The sequence below is a fragment of the Cynocephalus volans genome, chromosome 1 (genome assembly GCF_027409185.1).
Source record: "Cynocephalus volans isolate mCynVol1 chromosome 1, mCynVol1.pri, whole genome shotgun sequence".
NCBI lineage: Eukaryota > Metazoa > Chordata > Mammalia > Dermoptera > Cynocephalidae > Cynocephalus > Cynocephalus volans.
Window position 1 is genome coordinate 258471745 of NC_084460.1, and position 13925 is coordinate 258485669.

Below are 13925 nucleotides of genomic sequence, written 5' to 3' on the forward strand. Positions count from 1 at the left end.
GTGCCTGTATTATTGTGTTGCAGAAAATGTCTCCTCTATGTATGGGAGGTATTTACTATACTAAGTATAACTTATTGTAAAACAAAACAAAATAAATTTATGTTTTAGGCATTTTCATTTCTAGTTAAAATGTATTTTTACACAGGTATATATAATTTTTTCTGAGAATAATGATTGATTATGAATTATTTTTTGTAGAGGTACGCAAAGTGAATTTTAAATACTGAGGCAATTTGAGCAAGGGGACACTGTCATAGTCATAAGTCATTGGGTATACTGACAACTGTTTAAGAAACTAACAAAATTCTGCTTAATTCCCATAATTATAAAGGAATAACAATTTATTTGACTAAGTATACAATATGATGAGTTTGACTTATATTATCGGCTCAACTCCAATTCAAGTTGTTAATGATTAAGAGTTTTAATATTGATGAAGAACAGAATTTTTTAACATATTGACTCTTTTGTGCTAACATCTTTTCATTGCCAGCTCTCAATTTAAAGCACATTCAGATCATTTGAACATCCATATTTTTTGCCTCTTTTCTCAGAATCTAAGTCTTAAATTAAGTTATCAAGAAATGACTTAATATTTTCTGAAAAATATCCTATGGAGATATGTCTTTTATTTAATTTTAGTGCAAAACAGACTTACTTTATAAATAATCATTATTCTGGCAGAGTGAACATTTCAAAAACATTTGAGAAACCCAGTATAAACTGTTGAAAGTAAGTGACATTGAACAGTTAGTGTTAAATTATTTTTTGAAATTATTAATTTTTTCTCTGAAATAAAAATAATGGAGAAGTTAGGTTTCAACTGTGCATAGAATATTGCAATTTTTGAGTTTAAAAAATAGTGCAAGGTCTGAACATTTTTCAACAGATATGCAAATACTCAAAAGTATTTTCTTACATTTTAAGAAGTAAGCAATTAATACTTTTTACTGAAAATATCCATATTGTTAATATGTTATAATAATTATACAAGGGGTCTTCAAAAAGTTGATGGAAAATGAGCATTATGAAAAATCTATGCATGGATTGCAAAGTTTTTTGCACCAAACTAAACTCATGCTAACTTGCTATAACATGTCTGACCGGGATCTAGATTGAGGCACTAAGAAGAATAATACATCAGTTTGAAAAGAGTGTCTCTATCAGAGCAACATTAATCCTGCTAAAACTGAAGCAAGAACAAACATCAAATTTATGATGAAGCCTGGTGGAAGAATGGTGAAATCATTGATGCTTTACAAAAAGTTTATGGGGACAATGCCCCAAAGAAATCAGCAGTTTCCAAATAAATAACTCATTTTAAGAAGGAAGGAGACAACGTTGAAGATGAAGCCTGCAGCGGCAGCCCATCCACATCAGTTTGGGAGGAAAAAATGTATCTCTTTCGTGCCCTAATTGAAGAGGACTAACCATTAACAGCAGAAACAATAACCAACCTCATAGACATCTCTATTAGTTCAGCTTCCACGGTTCTGATTGAAAATTTACAGTTGAGCAAACTTTCTGCTTGATGGGTGACAAAACTGCTGTGCCCAGGGAAGCTTCAGACAAGAGCGGAGCATTGAACAGAAATTTTAAACCAATGGGATCAAGATGCTGAAGCTTTTCTTTGAAAAACTGTAACAGGAGATGAAACATGGCTTTACCAGCACAATCCTGAAGAGAAAGCACGATCAAGGCCATGGCTACCAAGAGCTGAAAGTGGTCCAGCCAAAGCAAAATGAACTGGTCTAGCACGAAAGTATGGCAAGAGTTTTTTTTAGGGATGCTCAAGGCAATTTGCTTGTTGACTTTCTGGAGATCCACAAAACGATAACATCTGCTTTTTACGAGAGTGTTTCGAGAAAGTTAGCCAAAGCTTTAGCAGAAAAATGCCAGGGTAATTTTTACCAGAGAGCCCTTCTTCACCACAGTGAGGCTCCTGCTCATTCCTCTTATTAAACAAGGGCACTTTTCCCAGATTTTTTATAGGAAATCATTAAGCATTCACCTTACAGTACCGATTTGGCACCTTGTTACTTTTTGTTTTTTTGTTTCCTAATCTTAAAAAAAAAATCTTTAAAGGGTAGCCATTTTTCTTTAGTTAATAATGTAAAAAATACTGCATTGACATGATTAAACTCCCAGGACACTCAGTTGTTCAGGGATGAAATAAAGAGTTAGTATTATCACTTACAAATGTCTTGAACTTGATGGAGGTTATGTTGAGAAATGAAATTTACATTTTTTATTTTTATCTTTTAATTCTATTTTTCCATGAACTTTTAAAAGTTCCCTTGTATTATAATTTTAACCCAGAGTTTTTAATATAATCTGTACTAATTATTTTTGGAGAAAATGTAACACATATCCTTTTCCCTTTGGAATTTTGAAACAGTGAGATAAGCATACTATACAAAAATTCATTTATAATATAACACTGGCAATCAAAAACACATATAGTCTCAAAAGTATCTCTGGATTAACCACTGGAGAGGATTCAACACATTGGTTCTCTATCATATTCATTAAAAGTGTGTATTGTAGTTACTACATACCAGGAATTGTATAATTTGTCTTACATATATTGCCTCATTTTGTCATCATAACAATCCTATGAAACAGATTTTATAAACCCCAATCTATGAATATGGAAACTGAGAAATTAATTTTGCTGAGATTCCAATGTTTGTGATTCAAACCCAGTTCTTCTTGGCCTCCAAAACCCATACTCTTGATTTTTTTTTCTTCTTCTTTTAGGTTCTAGGAATAAAGACAAAAAAGGATGGATTTCTTGCCCTCTAGGAACTTATAGTAAAGTAGCTAATCTGGACAAGCCAATAGATGTGAAAAGGAGAGCTTAATATATTGTAACCTGGTAATTAAGAGAAAAGAAATGTCTGGTGGAATAGCACAGAAGAGGGGCAATTAACTTAGATATCACTGGAGGATCAGAAGATGAATGTGAAAGGTTCCTTGGTGATGTCCTGAAGGATGAGTGGAGCACTGGCCACTCTAAAAGTAACAGAAGGGTGTGCAATATCAGAGAAACAGTAGGTGTAATAAGCACCATAAATCAAGGCACTTGGTTCTTACTAATAGGCCAGAACATTGCATACTGAGGACAAAGTCAACAGTGCAGTCTGGAAAGATGCTTAGGATCACATGAAAAATGGTTAGGTGGGCCATAGAAAGGAGGATTGACTTTATCTTGTAAGCTCTGGCAGAAAAAGTGAAATTTTTAGCCAGGTGTGCATGGGAACTGTAACACTGGGGAGGTACACAGAAGGTTATCTGAATATACTTGTAAAATGATTACTCTGTAGCTATGTAGTGGATGGATGGGAGACATCAAAAGTGCACATGGAGAGGTCAGCTGGTTCACAGAAACTGAAAAGGAGGTAAGCCTTTGTGGGCAACCAGAAACTTCAGGTGTCACACTCCAGTGTGCATACCCACAATGGCAACATTTACTCCACTTAATGGAAGCTATCTGGCAATTAGTTAGAGAGAGCAAAGTATGAATAAAACAATTATAGATTGTTAAAATATTTAGGTTTATATATTTTTTTAAATGTCATTTTAAATCACATTCTTTTTTCAACAGTTATTTACTGAATTCCTGTTATGTGCCAGACCATCTTATAGGCCCTAAGTAAAATGGCCTAAAAGTTCCCCTCAGCTGGGTTATGCATTAGACAGGCTTCTTCCTTACTCTAGATCCCTGACCTCCCTTTTTAAAGAGCATTTACTTTAGAAATCTTGTAAGTACTTTCTCTGCCCCTTTGAAATGTGCATAAATCTCCTAGCCTCTTGCCAGTTTAACAATGCAGAAAATGCCTTTCTTAAAGACCTGGAAACCATGTCTCTGAAATGTAATCATTGAGGAAGATAGTGCTCCTATCTCCCAGTTTTTATGGGAGGGTAGGAGCCTAACTTCAGCAGGGGGCATTCTTGCTCCAAGTTGTAAAACAACCTCCTGTCATGAATATAGAAGAAAGTTTACTTTTCCTTTTGATAAGTTCAATTTGCAAACACAAACAGCCTATGATCACCCAACCCCAGCTCTTAAAAACTCTTCAGCCTTTTGTCTTGGCAGAGGCTGGATATCCAGACTTGGTCTGTGCTCTCTTTCCTATTGCTGGCAATAGTATCAGAAAATTAACCTCTGATTGCACATCTTTTTCTTAACAACCCTGATGATATAACAATTCTAAAAAGATAACTGAAAAGGGACAAGGAGTTGAGGGTATGTATAGAGGAGTTATTATAAGTATTGGGAAATCAACTTAAACTTTAGCCATAAAGAAAAGAAGCCATGAGGTGGGTAAGTTTTTAAAAAGAAGAAAAGGTTTACAAGTATTTTCCCCAATTCCATAGGTTGTTCTTCTGCTCTGTTCATTGTTTCTTTTACTGTGTAGAAGTTTTGTAGTTTGATGTAGTCCCATTTGTTTACGTTTTCTTTTATTGCTTGTGCTTTTGGAGTCTTATTCATAAAGTCTTTGCCAACTCCCACTTCCTGGAGTGTTTCCCCTATGTTTTCCTTAAGTAATTTCACAGTTTCAGGTCTTATATTTAAGTCCTTAACCCATTTTGAGGTGATTTTGGTATATGGTGAGAGGTGCAGTCCAGTTTTATTCTTCTACATATAGAAATCCAATTATCCCAGCACCATTTATTCAATTATTCAACCAATTATTCAGCACTATTTATTGAATAGGCAGTCTTTCCCCCAATTTATGTTCTTGTTGCCTTTGTCAAAGATCAGTTGGCTATAAGTCTGTAGGTTGACTCCTGAGTTTTCTATTCTGTTCCATTGATCTGATTGTCTGTTTTTATGCCAATATGATATGATGCTGTTTTTGTTACTAGGCTTTGTAGTATAATTTGAAGCCAGGTAGTGTTATGCCTCCATCTAACAAGGGGTTAATATCCAGAATATATAAAGAACTCAAACAACAATATAGTAAAAACCAAATAATTCAATTAAAAAATGGGCAAAGGAGATGAATAGACACTTTTCAAAGGAAGACATACAAATGGCCTACTCGTTTATGAAAAAATGCTCAACATCACTAGTCATCAAAGAAATGCAAAACAAAACCACACTGAGACCACACTCACCCCAGTTAAAATGGCCATTATTAAAAAGAACAAGAACAATAAATGCTGGCGAGGATGTGGGGAAAGGGGAACTCTTCTACACTGTTGATGGGACTGTAAATTAGTACAGCCATTATTGAAAACAGTATGGAGGTTCCCCAAACAATTATAGATAGAACTACCATATGATCCAGCAATCCACTACTGGGCATATATCCAAAGGAATGGAAATTATCCCATCTTGAAGGGATACCTGCACTCCCATATTCATTGCATGTTCTATTTACGATAGCCAAAATATGGAACCAGCCTAAATGTCCATCAACGGACGACTGGATAAGGAAAATGTGGTATGTATACACAATGAACTACTACTCAGCCATAAAAAAGAATGAAATTCTGCCATTTGCAGCAATATGGATGAGTCTAGAAAAAATTATGTTAAGTGAAACAAACCAGACAAGAAAAGAGAAATACCACATGTTCTCACTTATAACTGGGTGCTAAGAAAGAAAGAGAGAAAAGACCTAAACAATTCCTCCAACTTTCAGAATACTAGAGATGGGCGGGGGGGAGGGGGGGATAGGGAGGGATAGGTTGGGTAAAGGGCATAAAGAAAAATCATGATTTGTAATAGTAATATGCTTATAATAAATAATATTAAAACCCAAAATAAGAAGAAAAAGTTATATGTTCAATGGATTGAAGATTCCAATTGAGTTGAGACATCGATGGAATTGAGATATTAGAAAAAGTTAACTAGACAAACGGAAGATTTTGATCAAAAAATAACTCATGGAATTGAAACTATGGAAACTTCTTGCTAATGAAATGAGATAGGATATGATCGTGGGGTTAAGTGAAGAAGGTATTATAGAGGACATGATCAGCTGAGGGAAGGAATTCAAAGAGCTGAGTGGTCAGCATGCTGAAGAAACTCCTTGCGAAGTGCTTAAAATTTAAGGGGCATTATTTTTTTTTTCCTTAATTTTATTTTGTCGATATACAATGTGGTTGATTATTGTGGCCCTTTACCGAAACCCCCGTCCCTCCTCCCTCTCCCCCCTCCCACCCGACAATGTCCTTTCTGTTTGGTTGTCGTATCAACTTCAAGGAATTGTAGTTGTTATGTCTTCTTCCCCCCCACCCCAGCTTTTTTTTTTTTTTTTTTTTTGTGTGTGTGTGTGTGTGTGTGTGTGTGTGAATTTATTTATTTATTTTTAGCTCCCACCAATAAGTGAGAACATGTGGTATTTCTCTTTCTGTGCCTGACTTGTTTCACTTAATATAATTCTCTCAAGGTCCATCCATGTTGTTGCAAATGGCAGTGTTTCATTCGTTTTTATAGCTGAGTAGTATTCCATTGTGTAGATGTACCACATTTTCCGTATCCACTCATCTGATGATGGACATTTGGGCTGGTTCCAACTCTTGGCTATTGTAAAGAGTGCTGCAATGAACACTGGGGAACAGGTATACCTTCGACTTGATGATTTCCATTCCTCTGGGTATATTCCCAGCAGTGGGATAGCTGGGTCATATGACAGATCTATCTGCAATTGTTTGAGGAACCTCCATACCATTTTCCATAGAGGCTGCACCATTTTGCAGTCCCACCAACAATGTATGAGAGTTCCTTTTTCTCCACAACCTTGCCAGCATTTATCGTTCAGAGTCTTTTGGATTTTAGCCATCCTAACTGGGGTGAGATGGTATCTCAGTGTAGTTTTGATTTGCATTTCCCGGATGCTGAGTGATGTTGAGCATTTTTTCATATGTCTGTTGGCCATTTGTATATCTTCCTTAGAGAAATGCCTACTTAGCTCTTTTGCCCATTTTTAAATTGGGTTGCTTGTTTTTTTCTTGTAAAGTTGTTTGAGTTCCTTGTATATTCTGGATATTAATCCTTTGTCAGATGTATATTTTGCAAATATTTTCTCCCACTCTGTTGGTTGTCTTTTAACTCTGTTAATTGTTTCTTTTGCTGTAAGGGGAACTATTTAAAAGGTGCTAATATTGGAGAAGCATTTTAGACCCTTACTTACTTCAGAACTCTGAAGAGCAAAAGAAATGCATGGGCCTGAGGATAAGAGTGTGGAAGATAAACGTGGGGAGGAACGCTAAAGATGTGATGGTCTCTTTCACCATTTTGCCAATGGCTAGCTTGAAAAAAAGTGTGGCGGGTCTGAAGTTTTGTTCTAAGAGCAAGCCAACGCATTAGTTTGTCTCCGTTTCATAGATAGATGCGGAGAGAGAATGCGAGACTCCTGGGTCAGAGATGCACAATTCATTATTCATAGTGATAGCAATAGTCAGCGTATCAGCATTCTTAGGCTTGTTCTCTGAGCCATAAATTTCCCAGGGTAGCATTAAGAGGGCTCGGGGGCAGCCACACGTGCAGCAGTTTGCGTTACAGAAGAGAACTGGGAACTTAGTGAACCCCAATCTTTTCTAATGGGCAGTAAACATGCCTGCAGTTTGCTGCTGAAGGAAGAGCTATCTATCTTCCAAGTCAGTTTGCTATACAAATATCTTTGAAAAGAGTGTCCAGTACAAATGTAGTCAGTGCTTCACTCACACATTGTGGAAAAATGTGAGTACCTCATGAAGAATTGTTTGCAACATGACAGATTTGCCAAATTATAAATTTATCTATTTTCAATCACTATAGCTTATTGATATTTTTATGGGCAATGGGTGTATTGATTTTAAGTGTCTAGGGACCCAGAATTTTCACAGCTGGTTTGCAGATGTTACGTATGGATTGGAAAATTTTAACAATAGTTATCACTGTTCTTGCATAAGAAGAACTAAACAGTCAGATTTCCACATGAAATGAAATAAAAACCAACTAAGAAATTTAGAAACAAACCTTAAGGGTGAGAACCAGTCTGTTACACACCTTTGAGAAGGTGACACAGTTTTAATTAGAAATACACATTGTAGTTCAGGGAACAATGGCATTTCATCTAATGCTACCAAAAAGACAAAGCACCTCATTGTATGACCTGACGTCTTCATAGCTGAGAAGCGACATTTTGCACCGAATGGGACTGGTGTTCTTTACTTGGCACCTGAGTTTTTTTCACTGAATGGTGGGTCAATAGCTTAAATCAAGTATGAGATATTTTGCTGCTGGTAGCAACTTCTTAAATATATTATTATGATAGTGTTAGAAAGGTGATTTAGAAATCACCTTGCAAACAGAAGGTCTCAAGATAATTTGAAAAACTTTGACAACCAATTTACAATTCACATATTATAAGAATGACATTACTTGCTTCTGAAATACAGACATCTTTTGGATGAAACATGACAAATGATTAGCATAGTACAGGAACACTGCACAAGTGGCAAAGAATTCTCCCTGTTTAGTGGAAGGTGAGGAGGAGGAATCTTAAGACGGACAGAATATATACTATCAATTAGTGATTGGCCAAAGCACCAGGGTTAACATTTTTACTTTTGAAAAGTCCATAATTTTAATAAGCACAAAAACTTTGAGCTCTATAAAGAGAGAATCTGTTATAGAACACTGCACCAAATAAATCATAAAAATACCATTTCACTGAGCCACTAGACTATTGAGGCACAGGTTTAAATTTAAAGGTCTCCTTCTCTTGCTTTCAACCACTTAAAAGGTCCCTTTTTGTTGATGGGTTCCTAAGGGTTTGTTTGTGAGTGTCCTTTCTTATAAACTATAAAGGTCAGATCAACGAATATTTTTGGGCTTTTACAATGTGACAGACACTATAGAAGATACTAAGAATATACACGTAAATAAGGCATGGACTCTGAGCCTGAGAAATTCATCTCACCTCTACATTTTCTGGAAAGGTTTTGATGTTAGGATTTCCCAGGTGATATGTTAGAAAACTTTGAGGAACCATGCATTAAAAATAAATTGATTTAATTGTAAAACATTAGTATGGATATTTTCAGAAAAAAAGTTAATTAGGCACACTTTTTAAACTATAGCAATTACAGTGTACTTACAGTGTATATTTTTGACTGATTATTTATTGGGCAGATTTTTAAAGATAGAATATAAACATTAACAGTTACCTATTATATCCTCCTCATATGTGCTATAGTACTATAGAAAAACTAATCAGGATTTCAGTGGAAATTAGAAGGGTTTTTCTGTGAATCTAATATTGCATAAAGTAGGAATTATTGGTGACATTGATCCTGAGTCTGTTTAAAGACAAAAGACATATTGAATTGAAATAAATTAGTTTTTAGTGTGTGAAAATGTCAGACAGGAATGTATCTTGCTAAGGCCCCATTCTGTAAAGGCTTCCTCTGACTTGGTTTACCCACTCTGCACACTCAACATTTGGTGGCGATTATATGCTGGATCCATTTGGCTACTTAGGGGAGACTTTTACTTAAGTTTCCATGCAAAAATCCACAAAAATGCTTATTGAGAAAGACAGAAACTACATTTTGATTGAAACATAGAAAATTAAAAAAACGTGTTTCTAATATTAATAACTTTTTCAAGTTACTGGATAATAGAATCTTTAGCTAAATCTCTTCTCTGTTCAGGTTGTTTGTTTGCTTTTTGTCCCCATGTTTCTGCATCAATTGATAATCCTTTTCTGTCCTGTGGTAATGATGATGACAATTATAATGATGATGATAATGACATGATTTGATTTAGGATTCTTATCCTAATTGTAAGAAATTCTGAGAATTTATCAGAAATCACTCATTAATCATTGAAAAAAGTCTTTAAACCCACGAGGGGCAAGGGAGGATCTTCTGGAATTCTTTCCTCTGCTTCCTTCTACTACCTTAATTTCATTTGGTGTATTAGACTCCTATTAACAGGCCCTTTTACCTTTTAAAGTCACCTACTTTTTCGGGGGAGATGTTTGAGATGAGAGAACAAAGAATTGAAGGTTAATGTTTGTGTGACTGCAAGTGTGCAGACAGAATGCCCCTTTAATTCCCAGAATCTGTTAATATGTTACCTTACATGGCAAAGGGACTCTGTAAATGTGATTAAGTTAAGGATCATGAGATTGGAGATTATTCAGGATTATCTGGGTAGCACAGTGTAATCACAATGGTCCTTAAAGAAGGGGCAGGAGAGTCAGAGTCAGAGAAGCTGATGTGACATGTGTAAAGGAAACCATCCAAAAGGAAAGTAGCCTAGCCAACATCTTGATGGTAGGACTTATGGCCTCCAGAACATTTTGAGAAATTTGTAAGAGTGGTAATAGGAAACCAATACAGCAAACAAAAGAAATAAAGAATATTTAGGTTAAATCTTTTTTTAATCCTTGTCCTGGAAATTAGTTTAATATACTAAAAATATGTGGCTATGGCTGCCCAGAAAATCCTTTATTTGACAAGATTAGTCACTGAAGGAAATTTCTTGTTTTTCGGTAGAGAACTGGCCCTATGTTTCACAGGGACATGTAATTGTTATTTTACACATGCCTCTCATGAATGATGCTTGGATTTCTGACAAAATATTCATCCATCTAAACCCATCTGATGTACCTTGTGAAAGTTGTCCTAATACTTTAGAACTTCAGCACTTTTCAAAATTATATTTTTTTCCCCACATTTCCCTTGAAAAATTCAGGTAGTATTAAATAAAACGGCTGCAAACTACTGGAATAGTCAAGCTCAAAGTCACAGCCAATTAAAATATGACTCAGATAGGAAGAGTTATCACAGAGCTGGGTTACAGAGAGAACTTTAAAGGCAAAAATTTCACTTTTTTCTTAGTTTAGCAATTTTAATATTCTACAGTTGGACATTAACATGCCAAAATAGTCTAAAAGATTAATGAGCAACTTCAAAGGACCTTAGTGACAAAATGGAATTTCTCATTATGTTTTCTTTCTTTTGTTCTTCTGTGTTTTCCTGCATCACAGTTGAGAGATGCTCATATGAGAATGGGTATACACGTGGCCAGATGTTTTCCACTGTGGCTCCTCTGTCTTTGGAAACATGAGATAGGGGTAAGATCAAGAAGTGGTAAATTTTAACACCTGCAGCAGGTACTCCATTATCTGTCTTTTTTTCACTTTCCCCTTGAAAAGTGAGATATTTGAAGAAAATAGAACATCCTTATTCTCTGGCAAATTCAATGAGTGACTTTTAAAATTACTGCATATTTATATAAGTAATGTGAAATTATGAGATAAAGCTCAACAAAACTTTTAAAGTTATTGTTATAAAAGTTGGCCGTCATTTTCAGACCTTGCAATGTGAAAGGTCAACTCTAAAGATTAGATTAGTGTCAACATACTGCCAGTTGTATGCTGAACATCATTCAGTGTGCTGGTGATGCAAAGGGAGGTGAGTACCATGAAAGAAATCCAAAGGCAGTGATGGAATCCTGCAGAAGAGGACAATAGTAAAATTCAGAAAAGATGAAAAGATACTAGGTCAGTAATACCATTATGATGTGGCGTGAACACAACAGTAGTGATATTGGAAGTGATATAGAGGCAACACATCATAACTCCTTTTGGATTTTCCTTGCACAAATCCTATTTCCATCACTAGTGAAAAGATCAGTGTCATCATTTTTGATCATTTATTGTCTCCGAAAAAATTCTTACAGGATTTTTGTAAGAAATTTCTTACATAAATTTATTGTCTTAAGAAAAATCTGTATATGACAGACTTTTTTTTTTTTTTTTTAAGGACAATATTTTCCCTTCTGGTTCTTTTTTCAGATTTGAAATCACTTTAGGTTGCCAATCTATTTTGAGTATTTTGAGGAAAGGCAAAGGATTAAATAAAAGGAGCTGCTATGCTTTCCTCACAGCAAGTGCAGGAGGAGGGAACAATCACTATACGGTCATTTGTCTATTTTTACCCAGCTGCCTTTCCTATTTTCTTTATCCTTTGTCTCTGTCTTCTCCTTCTTCTCTTCAGCAAGGAGTAAGAGTTGTTGAAAAATTTAACACCCTTCCAAATCTAATTGGAGACATGAGCAACGAGCTGGTGTGATAATAGATTCCTAATCGTCCATCCCATGAAACAAAGATGCCAAGAAAGCTGGAATTGTAGAAGAAAGAAAATTCTAGATGAAAATACTACTTTGTAATCATTTTACGAATCTTGTCCGTTTCCCTTCTGCTCTCCATTTCTCACAAACCTATATCTTACTTAAAATTGCATTTGTTTTAAGACATTCTACAGGTACCTTAAAGCAGTCAAATAGATAAATAGTAGGGGAATTTGGTTTCTACTGAGATTTGCTACTAATTGCTGTATAACATGGGAAAATTACTATTGCTAGTAAATCGAAGTGGAAAATTCTGAGATTAATGGTAGCAATCAAGTGTATCTTTTTTTTTTCTTTTTTTCTTTTTTCTTTATTTATTTTTTTTTCTTTTTTTTTTAACTTTATTTTGTCAATATACATTGTAGCTGATTATTGCTCCCCATCACCAAAACCTCCCTCCCTTCTCCCTCCCCCCCTCCCCCCCAACAATGTCCTTTCTGTTTGCTTGTTGTATCAACTTCAAATAATTGTGGTTGTTATATCTTCTTCCCCCCCCTCCCCGGTTTGTGTGTGTGTGTGTGTATGTGTGTGTGTGAATTTATATATTAATTTTTAGCTCCCTCCAATAAGTGAGAACATGTGGTATTTCCCTTTCTGTGCCTGACTTGTTTCACTTAATATAATTCTCTCAAGGTCCATCCATGTTGTTGCAAATGGCAGTATTTCATTCGTTTTTATAGCTGAGTAGTATTCCATTGTGTAGATGTACCACATTTTCCGTATCCACTCATCTGATGATGGGCATTTGGGCTGGTTCCAACTCTTGGCTATTGTAAAGAGTGCTGCGATGAACATTGGGGAACAGGTATACCTTCGACTTGATGATTTCCATTCCTCTGGGTATATTCCCAACAGTGGGATGGCTGGGTCGTATGGTAGATCTATTTGCAATTGTTTAAGGAACCTCCATACCATTTTCCATAGAGGCTGCACCATTTTGCAGTCCCACCAACAATGTATGAGAGTTCCTTTTTCTCCGCAGCCTCGCCAGCATTTATCGTTCATAGTCTTTTGGATTTTAGCCATCCTAACTGGGGTTAGATGGTATCTCAATGTGGTTTTGATTTGCATTTCCCGGATGCTGAGTGATGTTGAGCATTTTTTCATATGTCTGTTGGCCATTTGGATATCTTCCTTGGAGAAGTGCCTACTTAGCTCTTTTGCCCATTTTTTAATTGGGTTGCTTGTTTTCTTCTTGTAAAGTTGTTTGAGTTCCTTATATATTCTGGATATTAATCCTTTGTCAGATGTATATTTTGCAACTATTTTCTCCCACTCTGTTGGTTGTCTTTTAACTCTTTTAATTGTTTCTTTTGCTGTGCAGAAGCTTTTTAGTTTGATATAATCCCATTTGTTTATTTTTCCTTTGGTTGCCCGTGCTTTTGGGGTCGTATTCATGAAGTCTGTGCCCAGTCCTATTTCCTGAAGTGTTTCTCCTATGTTTTCTTTAAGAAGTTTTATTGTCTCAGGGTGTATATTTAAATCCTTAATCCATTTTGAGTTGATTTTAGTATACGGTGAGAGGTATGGATCTAGTTTCATTCTCCTGCATATCGATATCCAGTTATCCCAGCACCACTTGCTGAAGAGGCAGTCCCTTCCCCAGTGAATAGGCTTGGTGCCTTTGTCAAAGATCAGATGGCAGTAAGTGTGTGGGTTGATTTCTGGATTCTCTATTCTATTCCATTGGTCAGTGTGTCTGTTTTTATGCCAGTACCATACTGTTTTGGTTATTATAGCTTTGTAGTATAGCTTAAAGTCAGGTAGTGTTATGCCTCCAGCT